Source organism: Camelus bactrianus, chromosome X (genome assembly GCF_048773025.1).
Source record: "Camelus bactrianus isolate YW-2024 breed Bactrian camel chromosome X, ASM4877302v1, whole genome shotgun sequence".
Classification (NCBI taxonomy): Eukaryota; Metazoa; Chordata; class Mammalia; order Artiodactyla; family Camelidae; genus Camelus; species Camelus bactrianus.
The window spans coordinates 48566502-48581816 of record NC_133575.1 but is presented as its reverse complement, the minus strand read 5'-3'; positions in this window follow the sequence as shown (position 1 = coordinate 48581816).

Sequence of the window (15315 nt, the reverse complement as noted above, 5' to 3'; positions counted from 1 at the left end):
GTCTTTTTTTTTTTTAATCACAGATTAATTTTGCCTGTTTTAGAACTCATGTAAATGGAATCATACATATATAGTATAGTACTGAATCTGGCTTCTTTCACTCAGCATTTATGTTTTTCAAATTTATGTAGACTAAAGCAGATATTGGTAATTTGTTCCTTTTTTATTTTATAGTATCAAATCATATATCACAATTTATCCATTCCCATTATTGGATATTTAGATTGTTTCAAGTTTTCACTAGGTATAAGGACACCTAAGCTGTAAGAATAAGAAACTATGAACCTTCTTGTACAAGTACTTATGTAGTCATATTTTTTTTTCATGGGTGAATACCTAGGAGTTGAATGGCTAATTTGTATTGTAAATGTATGTTTAACTTTTTAAGACACTGACACAATGTTTCCAAAGTACTTTTACAATTTTATACATGCACTAGCCAAGTTTGAGCGTTCCAGTTGTTCCATATCTTTGTCAGCTTTATTAATTTTAAGTCTTTCATTGGGTGTGTAGCTGTGTCTTCCTTTTTTATTTTTGGAAAGTTTAAAGGTTTTTTTAGTTGTTGTAAAATACATATATCACATAGTTTGCCATTTTTACCATTTTTGTGTGCACAGCATTTTTGTGCAAAATGGCATTAATTACATTCACACAATTAGGCAGCCCTTGCCATTTCCAAAACTTTTTTTTTTTATCACCCCAAACAGAAACTCTGTAACCACTCAACAGTAACACCTTATTATCTCTTCCCCTGAACTCCTGGTAAACTCTAATATACTTTCTGCCTGTATGAATTTTCCTATTCTAGATATTTCATGTAGGTAGAATCATACAATATTTATCCTTTTCAGTCTGGTTAATGTCATAATTATAAGACTCATCTATATATCAGAACTTCAGTCCTGTTTATGTAAATAATATTCCTATAAACATTTTTTATTTATTTGTTGATGGACACTTGGGTTCCACCTTTTGGTTATTGTGAATAATGCTGCAATGACTAGCAACATAAAAGTATCCCTATTTTTAATTCTTTTGAGTATATATACCCAGGAGTGGAATAGCTAGGTCATATAGTAATTCTACATTTAGCCATTTGAGGAACCACCAAACCTTTCCATAGTGGCTGTACCATTTTAGATTCCCATCAGCAATATATGAGGATTATAATTTCTCCATGTCCTCATGAACACTTTTTTTTTCTTTTTTTATGATAGCCATCTTGGTAAATGTTAAATAGTTTTGTTTGTGTTTTCCTAATGATTAAAAATGTTGAACTCTTTTCAGTGTTTATTGGTTATTTATGTCTCTTCTTTGAAGAAATCTCTATACAAGTCATTTGCTCATTTTAATTAGGTTGTTTTTTTGTTGTTGTATTTAAGTATTTTTAATGTATTTCAGATATTAAATCTGATTTTTATGTGCTATACTTGTGGTAGTCAACAATATTGTTGTATTTATTAAACAGCTCTAGTACATTTCTTGTGGATTCACTGAAATTTTCTATATGTAGGTTATGTTATCTAAGACAGAAGTAACTTACTTTTCAATTCAGTTGCTATTTATTTATTTTTCTTTTCTAACTGATCTGGATAGGACTTTCAGTATAATGTTCAATATCAATGGTGAAAACAAGTATACTATTAATCTATTTTAGTTAATTTGTGTGTATGGTTTAAGAGTGGTTTAATTACATTATTTTACATGTGACTGTGTGGTTTTCCCAACATTATTTTTTGAAGATACTTTTCTTTCTCCACTGTATGTTCATTGCTCCTTTATCATAAATTAGTTGTCCATGTATACATGGGTTCATGTTGGGGCTGTCAACTTTGTTCCATTGATCTGTGTATCTGTTTTTCTGCCAATACCATGCTGTTTTAATTGTTTTAGTTTGTAGAATAATTTGAAATTGGAGGTGTGATAAGTTCAGCTTTATTTTTCTTTTTAGGATTGCTTTGACTGGGGTCTTTTGTTATTCCACATAAATTTCAGACTTTTTACTTATAGTTCTGTGAAAAATATCATTGGGATTGCTTTAGGTAATATGGGTGCTTTAACAAAGTTAATTCCTCTAATCCATGAGCATGGAATATTTTTCCATTTTTTTTTTGTCTTCAATTTCTTTCAGAAATCTTATGCTTTTCAATATACAGGCTCTTTACTTCCTTAGTTAAATTTGTTCCTAAGTACTTTATTATTTTTTTGCAGTTCAAACTGGGTTTGTTTTCTTAACTTCTCCTTTGCTATTTCATTGTTAATGGATAGCAACCCAACATATTTTTTATTATTGACATTATACCTTGCAACTTTATTGTATTCATTTGTTCATACATATTACCTAAAGCAATCTGCAGATTCAATGTGATCCCTATCCTTCTTATAATTTTTTGTATTTGTGTGATATCAATTGTAACCACATTTTCATTTCTGATTTTATTTATTTGAGCATTCTCTTTGTTTATTCTTAGTGAGTCTAGGTCAATTTTGTTTAACTTTTTAAAGAATCATCTATCTCTTTCATTGATCTTTTCTACTGTCATTTTACCTCCATTTCATTCATTTCTGCTTTGATTTTTACTTCCTTCTTTCCACTAACTTTTGGCTTATTTCCTTTTTTTTTTTTATATTTCCTTTAGGTGTAAGGTTAGATTGTTTAATTGAGATTTATCTTGTTGTAGACCTGCATTGCTATAAACTCCTTTCTTAGTACAGCTTTTGCTGTATCCCATAAATTTTGGCATGTCATATTTTCATGTTTTTGTAGTTTTAGATAGATATTACATTTTATTTTTATATTGAGAATTACATGAATATATCAATCTCTCTGGTAATGTAATTTTAGCTAAAACTAAAGAACATCTTCTACAGTAGTATAACCATATCCATTCCCTATGTTATGTTTGGAAAAAATAGAAATTATCTTTAGTGGTACTCTTATTAGAAATTATCCCAGTTTCAGCATCTTAGCATTTTATTTCCAAATTTAAATTATAGTATTTTAGGCAGTCATGTATAATGACATTTCCCTCCAGAACTCAGAGTCACGAAGTTGAGTGGCTGAGGATGCATTAGTCTTCAAAAGAAATGAACTGCCTAGGACTCTGCTATGTGGAAAGAGTCAGAAACAAAGTCATAATTATGATCACAGCATCAGAAGATTCAAAGTTGTTTCTTTTTTGAGACAAATTTCATTTCATTTTCTTGACAATATCATTAGTAATATGAAATAACATGCCACTAGGAGATGGGGAATATAAAATAACTTTTAAATACAGTGTATCTCAAAGTTTTGTGAAAGATACTAATGGCCAATATGAAGTGAATGTTAATATTCTACTACATTTTTGTTCAGTTATTTTTATTATTATTATTTGGGGTAAACAAAGTTTATTCTAGGAAGTCCAACTTATTGAGAAATAAAACCATTTTAAAATTTAAATATATGTACTGTTCATTGTTTCTAAGAACAGTTTAGAGCTTTAGCACTTTAAACTTACATAGTTATCAAAGGAATAAAGCTAACCACAAAATAAGAATCAACAGAATGCAGTAATTCAATCATAAATGACAGTCAAAAGACACAAATGAACTAATTATTATTCACATTTTCATTTTTAATTGTCTTTATATATATTTTTAAATGTTTCCTGAGATTTATTTTTGTCTAACCCAGTAGCTGTTCAGTAGCATGTTGTTTAGTCTCCACATAGTTGTGATTTTTTCCAGCTTTCTTCTTGTAGTTGACATTTAGTTTCACACTATTATAACTGAAAAAAGTTGCTTGATATGATTTCAATCTTATTAAATTTGTTGAGACTTGTTTTGCATCCCAACATATGATTGATCCTTGAGAATGTTCCATGTGTAAAAAGAAGAATGTGTATTCTGCTGCTTTTGGAGAGAATGTTCTGTAAATATGTATTCAGTCAATTGGTCTACTGTTCTAATCAAAGCCACAGTTTCCTTGTTGACTTTCTGTCTGGATGATCTATCCTTTAATGTAAGTAGGGTGTTAAATTTCCATATTATTATTATGTTGCTATCAATTTCTCTCTTTATGGATATTAATAATTGCTTTATATATTTTGGTGCTTTTATGCTAGATGCATATATATTAATATATGTTATGTCATGTCTTCTTCATGATTTGTTCACTTTATCATTATATAATGTTCAGACTTCTCTCTTGTTACCTTTTTGGTTTGTAGTCTACTTTGTCTGATATGAATATGGCTACAGTACCTGCTTCTTTTGGCTGCCATTTGCTTGGGGTATCATCTTTCATCCCTTCACTTTGAGTCTATGTTTGTCTTTAGAGCTGAGATGAATATTCTGGAGGCAGCATATTGTTGGATCCTGGCTTTTAATCCAGCCAGCCACTCTATGTCTTTTGATATGTGAATTTGGTCCATTTACATTTAGGATAATTATTGATATATAAAGACTTAGTTCTGCCATTTTTTTCTTTTCTTGTTCCTCTGTATCTCCATTTTTTTCTTTGTGCTTCTGTCTTCCATTTTAGTTTGGTGGTTTTCTGAGGGTAATTTTCTCTTTTTTTATGTTTTATGTCCCTACTCTCTATATATGTTTTGTATATAATGTCTCATAGATAAAATAGTCCTTTCTCTGAAGACAGCATCTTATCTTCATTTACCTATACAAGTTCCATTCTTTTCCACCTCTTCTTTTATTTTTTGTTGTGTTAAATATCTATCCCTTTTTATATTGTGACTTTGTTACCAACCTGAGATAGGTATAGTTATTTTTTCCTTCTGTTTTCAGTTTCTATCCTGGAGAATGTTTCATGTGCACTAGAAAATGTTTTATATTCTGCTGTTGTTAGATGGAATATTCTAAATCTCTCTGTTATATTTAATTGGTTTATAGTGTTCAAATCATCTATTTCCTATTGACATTCTCCTTAGATGTTCTATTCATTTTTTATTTCAAACACTCTTCAAATATGTATTTATTTGTCCATTAAATATGTATAATTCTGTTTCAAACTTACATTGCATATATCTTTCTAACAGTGTAGTGTTTGTTTATTTGTTTTTTCTAACACTTTTTTATTGAGTAACAGTCATTCCACAATGTTGTGTCAAATTCCAGTGTAGAGCACAATTTTTCAGTTATACATGAACATGCATACACCCATTGTCACTTTTTTTCACTGTGAGCTACTGCAAGATCTTCTATACATTCCCCTGTGCTATACAGCACAGTCTTGTTTATCTACTCTACATTTTAAAATCCCAGTCTGTCCCTTCCCACCCCGCGCCATCCCAGAAACCAAAAGTTTGCATTCTATGTCTAGAGTCTGTTTCTGCTTTGTATTTATGTTTTGTTGTTGTTGTTGTTGTTGTTGTTTGTTTGTTTGTTTTAGATTCCACATATAAGAGATCTCACATGGCTCTTCTCTTTCTCTTTCTGGCTCACTTCACCTCTAATGACACCCTACAGGAAGATCCGTGTTGCTTCAAATGGCGTTATGTTGTCGGTTTTCGTGGCTGAATAGTATTCCACTGTATAAATACACCACATCTTCTTTATCCAGTCATCTGTTGATGGACATTTAGGCTGTTTCCATGTCTTGGCTATTGTAAATATTGCTGCTATGAACATTGGGGTGTAGGTGTCATTTTGAAGTAGGCTTCCTTCTGGATATATGCCCAGGAGTGGGATTCCTGGGTCATATGGTAAGGCTATTCCTAGTCTTTTAAGGATACTCCATACTGTTTTCCACAGTGGTTTTCCTTGCTTTCGTCTCCCACTTTTAATGATTTAGATACCTTCTTTTACAATTTTGTATTTATTCTATTTGTAATTCATGGTAGTTATCACCTTTCCAGTTACGAGTTTTTCATTTTTGTAGCATCCTGCTTCTTTTCTATTTAGAGTAGACCTGTCAATATTTCTTTTAGCATGGGTTTAGTGTTGCTAAACTCTTTAGGATCATTTCTTTATCCTTGACTCTGGCCATCTTGATTATGATATGTCTTGGTATGGGTCTGTTTGGGTTCTTCCTGTTTGGGACCCTCTGAGCCTCCTGTACTTGGATATTTGATTCCTTCTTTAAGTTTGGGAAGTTTTCAGTCATGATTTCTTCAAATACCTTTTCAATCCCTTTTGTTTTTTCTTCCCCTTCTGAAACCCCTATTATGTGTAGATTGGCATGATTTATCTTAGCCAATATGTCCCTTATATTGTTTTCATTGTTTTTTATTTGTTTTTCTCTCAGCTGTTCTGATTGGGTGCTTCCTGTTGTCCTGTCTTCTAGGTAACTTATTTGTTCCTCTGCATTATCTAGTCTGCTTTGCACAGCCTTTAGATCAGCTCTCATCTCAGCAAATGAGTTTACTAATTCTACTTGGTTCTTTTTAATAGCTTCTATTTCATTTTTGACATATTTTATATCTCTAAACACTATTTATTTTAGTTCCTTCAGTACTTTGATCACTCCTTTTGTGAAATCTTGATCTAGTAGGCCATCAATGTCTATTTCCTTGATTGTGCTTTCAGGGGATTTCTATTGATCTTTTATTTGTGAGTGGTTCCTCTGCTTCTTCATATTGCTCATATCTCTCTGGCACAGGTGGGCGGGTGGGTCACTCCCCCTCCCGGTGTGGCAGTCAGATGTTGTGCTCGGGCGAGGCAGGTGGGCGGATCGTGCCCCCTCCTAGCACCATGGTCAGGTGCTGCATTCCTGCCAGGAAGGCGGGTGGCTGCCACCCTCTCCCGGCATCAGTTGCTCGGCTGCTCTTTGCAGCTGCCTGCTCTGCTTCGGGTAGGTGTTCCTTAGGCAGGCTCAGGGAAGACTGCAGAACAGCCCCGCCCCTGCTCTGTGCCAAATCTCAGCTCCTTGTTTGTCTTGGCAGTGTGAGTTCTCTGAGGTGCCAGGGCAGAAGATCCTTTCAGCCTCGGGCTGTAAACAAGTCTCAGTCTTGCCTAGGAGGTTGAGGAGCCCCTCTGCCCCATACAAATACAGGTCTCGGCCCTGACCCCACCCAGGCACTTTGCACAGGAGGATATGGCAGCTGTGGCTAGGCCCCGCCTCTCTTCTCGCTAGAAGCTCCAGTAATGGCACCTCGGGTCTGAGGAGACAAAGGCTATGGTGCCCCTCCCCCCAGGTCACATCAGCCATGTTGCTTTGCTATTTTCACAATTTATCGAAGACCGAGGTTGTTCTACTCTTTATCACCTCCCAGCCATGGCACGCAGTACCCTGTAGTCCCCCAGGGCTGCCTCAATGCAGCCGCTCCAGTCCTCTGCCCAGCTCAGGCAGCCTGCCCCACCCCCCAGCTGCCGGCTTGCATCTCGGGCTGGGTGTGGCAGGGACCCTTTGTGCCTATTTAACTTAGTTCTGTCAGTCAAGGGGTGCTTGGGGCAGATCTGAGCCTCGGAGGCTCCCCCTCCATCCTGTTGGCCTCTCCATTGAAGGGAGGAGACCCAGTGAACAAGCGCTATACCTTCTTTGCCACTCCCTCCCCTCAGGGCCGATCCTGCACCGTTTTGCTTTTTCTTCTTTCTTTTTCCTTTTCTCTTACCAGGTTTTTGGCGTCTTCGTCTTTCAAAGAGAGCAATGTTCTGTTGGAGTTCCATAGGTGCTCTGGTTGGCTGAGTGGGTCCGTAGATGTGAGTTTTGGTGTATTTGTGGGAGAAGGTGAGCTACAAGCGTCCTTCTACTCTGCCATCTTGCTTCTCTCCCCTGTTCTATTCATTTTAATGTTGTGTATTTAAGTCTGTCCCAAGTATTATTGTAAACTATCAATTGCTGCCTTAAATTTATGAAATATTTTATTTTTATAAAATTTGTATATATATATGTACAACATATTTTGATATATAATCATTGTGATGATTATTACCAGTCAAGTTGATTAATATATCCATCACTTCACATACATATCATTTTTAAGAAAACACTTAAAATCTACATTCAGTAAATTTTAATTATGCAGTACAGTATTGTTAACTATTGTACCATACTGTGCATTAAAACTCTCCAGCTTATTTATTCTACATTACTAAAACTCTTTATCCTTTGACAAATGCATCCTCATTTTCCCCATTCCCCAGGCCCTGGCAACCACAATTTTACCATCTATTTCTTTGAATTCCACTATCGTAGATTCTACATATAAGAGAGGTCTGCAGTTTTTTCTTTCTATGACTGGATTATTTCAGTCAGCATAATGCCCTTCTGATTTACCCATGTTGTGGCAAGTGGCAGGATTAAATTTTTTAGAGAATAAATAATATTCCACTATGTGTGTGTGTCACAATTTATTCTTTACCTGTTATCCATCAATAGACACTTAGGTTGTTACCATACCTTGGTTACTGTGAGTAATGTTGCAATAAACATAGTAATGCATATATATTTTCAATGTAGTGTTTTTTTCCCTTTAGAAATATACCCAGTAGTGGAATTACTGGATCAAAATGTAGTTATATTTTTATCTTTTTTCAAGACCCTCCATATGCTTTCCTATAATGGCTGTATGTATTTACATTCCTACCAAGAGTGTACAAGGATTCCTTTGCTCTGTGTCCTTGCCAACACCTGTTATCTTTATTTTCCTTTTTGACAATAACCATCTTAAGAGGTGTGAGGTGATATCTCACTATGGTTTTGATTTGCATTTCCCTGACAATTAGTTATGTTGAGAACCATTTTTATACCTGTTGCTTATTTGTATGTCTTTGGAAAAATATTTATTCAAGTCCTTAGCTCATTTTAATTGTGTTATTTGTGATTTTGCTATTGAGTTGTATAAATTCCTTACATATTTTGGATATTAAACACTTATGAGAAATATGGTTTGCAAATATTTTCTCCCAATTCATGGATTGACTTAATTTTGATGATTATTTTCATTTTTGTGCAAAGCTTTTTACTTTGATGTAGTCCCATTTGTTTATTTTTTTCCTTTGATTTTGTGTCATATCAAGAAATCATTACAAAGGCCAATATCAAGGAGCTTTTTTCCTCTTTTTATGATTTTAAGATTTCAGGTGTTATTTTAAAGTCATTATTCTATTTTCAGTAGATTTTTATGTATTGGTCTCTCTTCATTCTACTGGACATTGATATCCAGGTTTCCCAGCATCAGATGTCAAAAAGACTATCCTTTTCCTATTGTGTATTCATGACAGTGCATCAAATACTACTTGACTTTATATGTGTGTTTATTTTCTAGGCTCCCTATTCTATTACTTTGGTCTAAACATCTATTTTTATGCCAGTAACATTGTTTTGATTACTATTGTTTTGTGGTATAGCTTGAAATCAGGAAGTATGATACCTCCAGCTTTGTTCTTCCTGTTCAAGATTGTTTTGGCTATTTTAGGACTTTTGAGATTCTGTATGAATTTTAAGATTTTTTTTCTGCCAAAAAGTAATTGGGACTTTCTATAGAGATTTCATTAAGTCTGTAGATTACTTTAGGTAATATAGACATCTTATTAATTTTGTCTTCCAGTGCATGAACATGGGATGTTTTGCTTATTTATGTCTTCATTAATTTTTTCCAGCAATATTTTGTGGTTTTTAGTATACAAGTCATTTATTTCCTTGGTTAAGTTAATTCCTAAATATTTTACTCTTTTTGACATTATTATAAATGGAATTATTTTCATAAGTTTTTGCCGATTGTTCATTGTTTGTGTGAAGGAATGCAACTGATTTTTGACATTGACCTTTTGTTCTGCTACTTTGTTCAATTTAGTTATTAGTTCTAACAGATTTTTGGCTAAATATTTAGGATTTTCTTCATATAGGACCATATTATCTGAAAACAGAAAAAAATTATTTGTTCCTATCCAATTTGTATGTTTTTTATTTGTTTTTCTTGTGTAATTCCTCTGACTTGAACTTCCAGTACTGTGTTGAATAAAATTGGTGAAAATAGTCATCCTTGCCTTGTTCTTGATCTTAGTGGAAAAGCTTTAAGACTGAGTATGTTGTAGGCTTTGGATTTTCCCTGATATGGCTCTTATTATGTTCAGATAGTTTCTTTCTATATATAATTTGTTCATTTTATCATAAAAGGTTGAATTTTGTCAAATCCTTTTTTTTTGCATCATTTGAGAATATTATGTCATTTTTCCTTCATTCAGTTAATGTGGTGAATTACATTGATTTTGCATATTGAACAATCTTTGAATTCCAGGAACAAATGTTATTTTATTGTGGTGTATAATCCTTTTAATATGCTGCTGAATTTGGTTTGCTATTATGTTACTTAGAATTTCTGCTTCAGTATTCATAAAGGATATTGATCTATAGTTTTATTTTTTCCTTTTAGTGAATTTGTCTGGTGGCATCACAGTAATGTTGACATCATAGAATGAGCTATAAAATGGTTTTTCCTCTTCAATTTTTTGAAAAAGTTTGAGAATGATTGTGTTAATTCTTTTTCAAATGTTTGATTGACTTCATTCAATTAATGCATCTGGTTCAGGACTTCTTTTTTAGCAACTTGTTTGTTATTAAGTCAAACTCCTTGCTAGTTAGAGGTCTACTCAGATATTCTATTTTTTTTTTTTTATAATTTAGTCTTGGTAAGAATTCTGTTTCTAGGAATATGTCTATTTTTTCTAGGTTTTCCAATTTGTTGGTGTACAATTATTCATAGTACTCGTAATCCTCCTTAAGCATGTGGAATTCATAGATAAGTCACCATTTTCATTTCTAAGTTTACTAATATAAGTGTTCTCTCTTTTACTCTTAGTCTAATAATTTGTTTGTTATTATCTAATAATTTGTTGTTTATTGTTAACAATAATTAAATTATTGTCAATCTTTCAAAAAAATCAACTTTTGTTTGTTTGTATCAATTTTTCTGATATATGATACCCTTTTATCTCTAACCTAATATTTATTTCCTTTATTATGTTATACTTGGGTTTAGTTTACTCTTTCTTTCTATTTCCTTGTTAGGTCTATTTCCTCAAGTAAGTTTAGGTCGTGATCTGAGATCTCCCTTTTTTAAAATGTAATCTAAAAAGTTCATTTCTTAGCTCTCACTGCACTCACTGTGTCCCATAAGCCTTGGCATGTTCTGTTTTCATATACACTTGTCTTGAAATATTTTCTTATTTTTTTATTCCATTTTCAATCCATTGATTATTGTGTGTTTTGTTTAATTTTCACAAATTTGTGAATGTTTCAGTTTAACTTCTGTTACTGATTACTAACTTTATCCTGTTGTGATTTGATAAGATGTTTGGTATAACATCTATTTTTTGAATCTATTAAGATTTAATTAATGGCCTAACATTGTCTCTCCTGGGGAAAGTCCCATGTACACTTGAAAGGCATGCTATTGCTTTGGGGTAGAATATTCTGTATATGTTTGCTAGATGTAGCTAATTTATGTGTTAATTCTTCTACTTCCTTAATATCTTCTCTCTGGTTGTTGTTCTAGTATTGTGTAGAGTATTGAAGTCTCCAGTTATTACTGTAGACCTGTCAATTTCTCTCTTTCATTCTGTCCCTTTTTGCTTCATGTATTTATATGGTTTGCCACTAGGTGCATAAATGCTTACAATTTTATATATTCTTGATCTTTCAAGTCTTTTAAAATTTATAACATTCATTGTCTCATGTGGTCTTTTTAATTTAAAATCTATTTCATCTAATATTAGTATAGCAACCCCTGCTCTCATTTGGTTACTAGTTGCATGGAATAGCTTTTTTTCTGTCCTTTAAATTTTTATCTATTTGTGCTTTGAGTCTCAAGTAAATTACTTGTAGACAGTATATAGTTGGATCATCTGACTTAATTCATTATGTTAATCTCTGTCTTTTAATTGAAGAATTAAATGTGTTTACATTAAGGTAATTCTGTTATGGAAGGAGTTACTTCTGTTTTTGTGCTATTTGTTTCTAATAGCTTTCTTGTTAATTATGTCTTGCATTACTGTGTTCTTTGGGTTCAGTTGATTTTGGGGTAGTGAAATATTAAATTTCTTTCTCATTTTATTTTCCCTGCAGTCTATAGTGTTTTTCATTTTGGTTACCAAGTGGATTATATTTTAACATTCTAAAGTTTTACCATTCTTATTTGAATTTGTACCAACTTGATTTCAATAATACTACAAAAACTCTGGCCTTTTACAGTTTCACCCCATCCCTTTCAGTAGTTCAGTAGTTGATGTCACATTATTACATCATTATATACTGTAGGGCCAAAAATATAAATTAATAATTCTTTTAATTACTTTAGTCTCTTATATAAAACACAAACAACACTTGCAATATCAGTTTTTAGACATATAGTTTGTTTTTAAATGTATTAATCCCTTAAATCATGTAGAAAAAAAAAGCGGAGTTACAAACCATTGTTAAAATAATACTAGATTTTACCTTTATTTACACACGCTATTTACTTTTATCAAGGTCTTTATTTCTTACTCACATTCAAGCTACTATTTAATATCCTTTTATTTCACCCTGCAGGGCAAATATAGTGGTAAGAAAATCTCTCAGCTTTTGTTTATCCAGAAATGTCTTAAATTCTTCACCACTTTTGAAGGAAATTTTTACCAGATATAGGATTCTTGTTGACTTTTTTTTCTTTTGTAATTTGAATATATCAACCCACTGCATTTTAGCCTCCAAAGTTTCTGATGAAAATATGATGATAATCTTATGAAGGATTCCATGTATGTTGTAAAAATTTTCTTCTCTCTTGCTGCTTTGAAGAGTATCTGCCTTTGTGTTTTGAAGTAAATATAATATGTCTCAGTGTGGGTCTCTTTGAGTTCATCTTACTCATAAATTTTGAGCTTCTTGAATGTTTATATTCATGTGTTTCATCAAAATTTTCAATTTATCCATTTTTTTTCAAATATTCTCTTCCCTTTTCTTTCTTGTTTCCCTTTTATGACTTCTACAATATGTGTATTGATTTACTTAATGGCTTCCCACAATTTCCTTATATTTTGTTCATTGTTCTTCAATCTTTTTTTTTTTTTTTCTGTTCTTCAGGCTTGATAATCTTCATTGTCCTACCTTCAAATTCATGAATTCTTTCTTTTGCTTTTTACAAATCTACCTTATATTTCCTCTAGTGAATTTTTTATTTCAAGTATTGTATATTTCAGCTTCAGAATTTCCTTTGATTTCTTTTTAGTTTTTATATCTCTTTACTGATATTCCCTTTTTGTTCATACATTGTTTGATTGACATTCTCCACACCTTCCTTTAGTTCTTTGAGCATCTTTCAGACAGTTGTTTAAAGTCTTTTGTCAAACATAGCTATCATCAGGACTTTTACAGGGACAGTTTTAGTTAATTTTTCCCTTTGAATGAGTGATACTTTCCTTTTCTTGTATGTCCTGTGACTTTCTTGTTGAAAACTGGATATTTAAATCTAATAATATTATATATTTAGAGATCAGATTATATCCCTTCTCTAAGGTTTAGAGGTTTTCATGGTTTTTGATTATTGGCTTTAATTTTTTTATAGGTTATCTTTGTGTTGAGCATCAGTCTGAGGTGCACATTTAATGTCTTCTCAGAGGTTTCTGAATGTTTTGCTGGGCATGCACAGGCATGTCCTAATTTTTTGTATATACAGTTTATTGTGATGCTCTGGTCTTTAATGTCTGGCTCCCAAAAGAGAAAAAAAAGTGGGGGAAGGGAATGTGGTAACTCTTTAAATATCCTGAAAGTCACTCAACTTGATGGGAAGAAGCTTGCAACAATGATATCATCATCTGCATCATTTTTATATCTCTACAATCACCAGCAGCAATCAGAGTACAGTTCCTGAATATTTGGAGGACAGAGTCATACAAGTTGCTATGGAAAATTATGCACATATTCCTTCCATGGGGATGGAGGTAAGAGGTGGGTACTAACTCCAATCCTAAGAGTTATATTAAACAAAATGTATTGCAGCTCACTGCCCAAGACTTTATCTGGAAATTGCAAACTTTCAATATTCTCTGAAGTTCCAAAAGAGTCACATCAGAGATATTCTGTTAGTGCAATTATGTTTAGATGGAAATAGACTCGTGATGCTTCTTATTCCACCATCTTCCCAGAAACCTCTTTTTAATTCTTCCTGCTTTTTTGTCCTGAACCCTTGTGCTAGTCCTTTGGGTAGTGCCTAGTTTAGAACAGACAAGTACAATATTTTTTATTAAAGTTTGGTGTTATACCTCCAGAACAAAGGAACTATTCCCCACACTGGAAATGCAAGTTATTGTGGCTTCCAAAACTAAACCACTCTTGTTCCTCAAAGGGGGTGTGGTAAGGGCAAATAGAATAAACACAAACATTTCTGAAGTTTTGAAGAGCCTTTTTCTTGATTTAGCATTTGCTTGATCGTTGTACATTTTGACTATTTTCCAGAGTTCTAATGAAATTGCTTCTCAATTTCTGCTTGTTGCTTTCTTTCCATGGAGGAACTAGAGCTTTGAGACTCCTATTCTGCCAGAATACTGATATGACATTCTCATTAGGATTCAGTTTACATTTCCTTGAAAACTAACCATGTTGAGCACATTTTTTATGTGATTAGTGGCTCTTTTTTTGTCAAATGTCTCTTTAAAGTATTTTCTCTCATTTTTATTGAGTTCTTTGTCTTACTACAACTTTGTTGTAAGATATTTTTATATATATTCTGAAGAAAAATTATTTATCAGATATACGTATTGTATATTTTTCTCCTTGTCTTTGTGTTACTTATTTACTTTTGTAATGCTGTATTTATTTCAAGAGAAAAAGGTTTAATAGGCAAATCCACTTTATTCATTTTTTTCATTTTAAGAGATATCATACCCCAAAAGCCCAAAGATATCATCTTATAAGTTTTCTAGAAATTTTATAGTTAAAAAAAGAAACAACAGTTTTGACTTTTATGTTTACATCCTAATCCACTTTGAGTTAATTTTTGTTTAGAGTGTGATGTATGAGTCAAGATAGATAGACAGGCAATTTTTCAATAGTGTTATCCCAATTAGTCCAGCAAAATTTATTTAAAAACATTTATTTCATCACTATATTTTACTGGTGTCTCTTATAAAAATTAATTTAGCCTATAGTGGTTGTGTTTCGGTACTCTATTCTGTTATATACATCTGTCTAACCTTGTGATATTAGCATACTATCTTAATTAGTGTAGATTTGTACAGTGTTTAAAATTTGATAGTGTAAATACTCCAACTTTGTTTTTCTTCATTTTTCCCTAGTGTTTGCAAAATGAATACTCTTTGTTTTCTGTCAGGACCCAATTCAGTACCTTGTTCCATTATTTATTATGCCTTTTTAGTCACCTCAGTGAGTTTTTCAGGCTT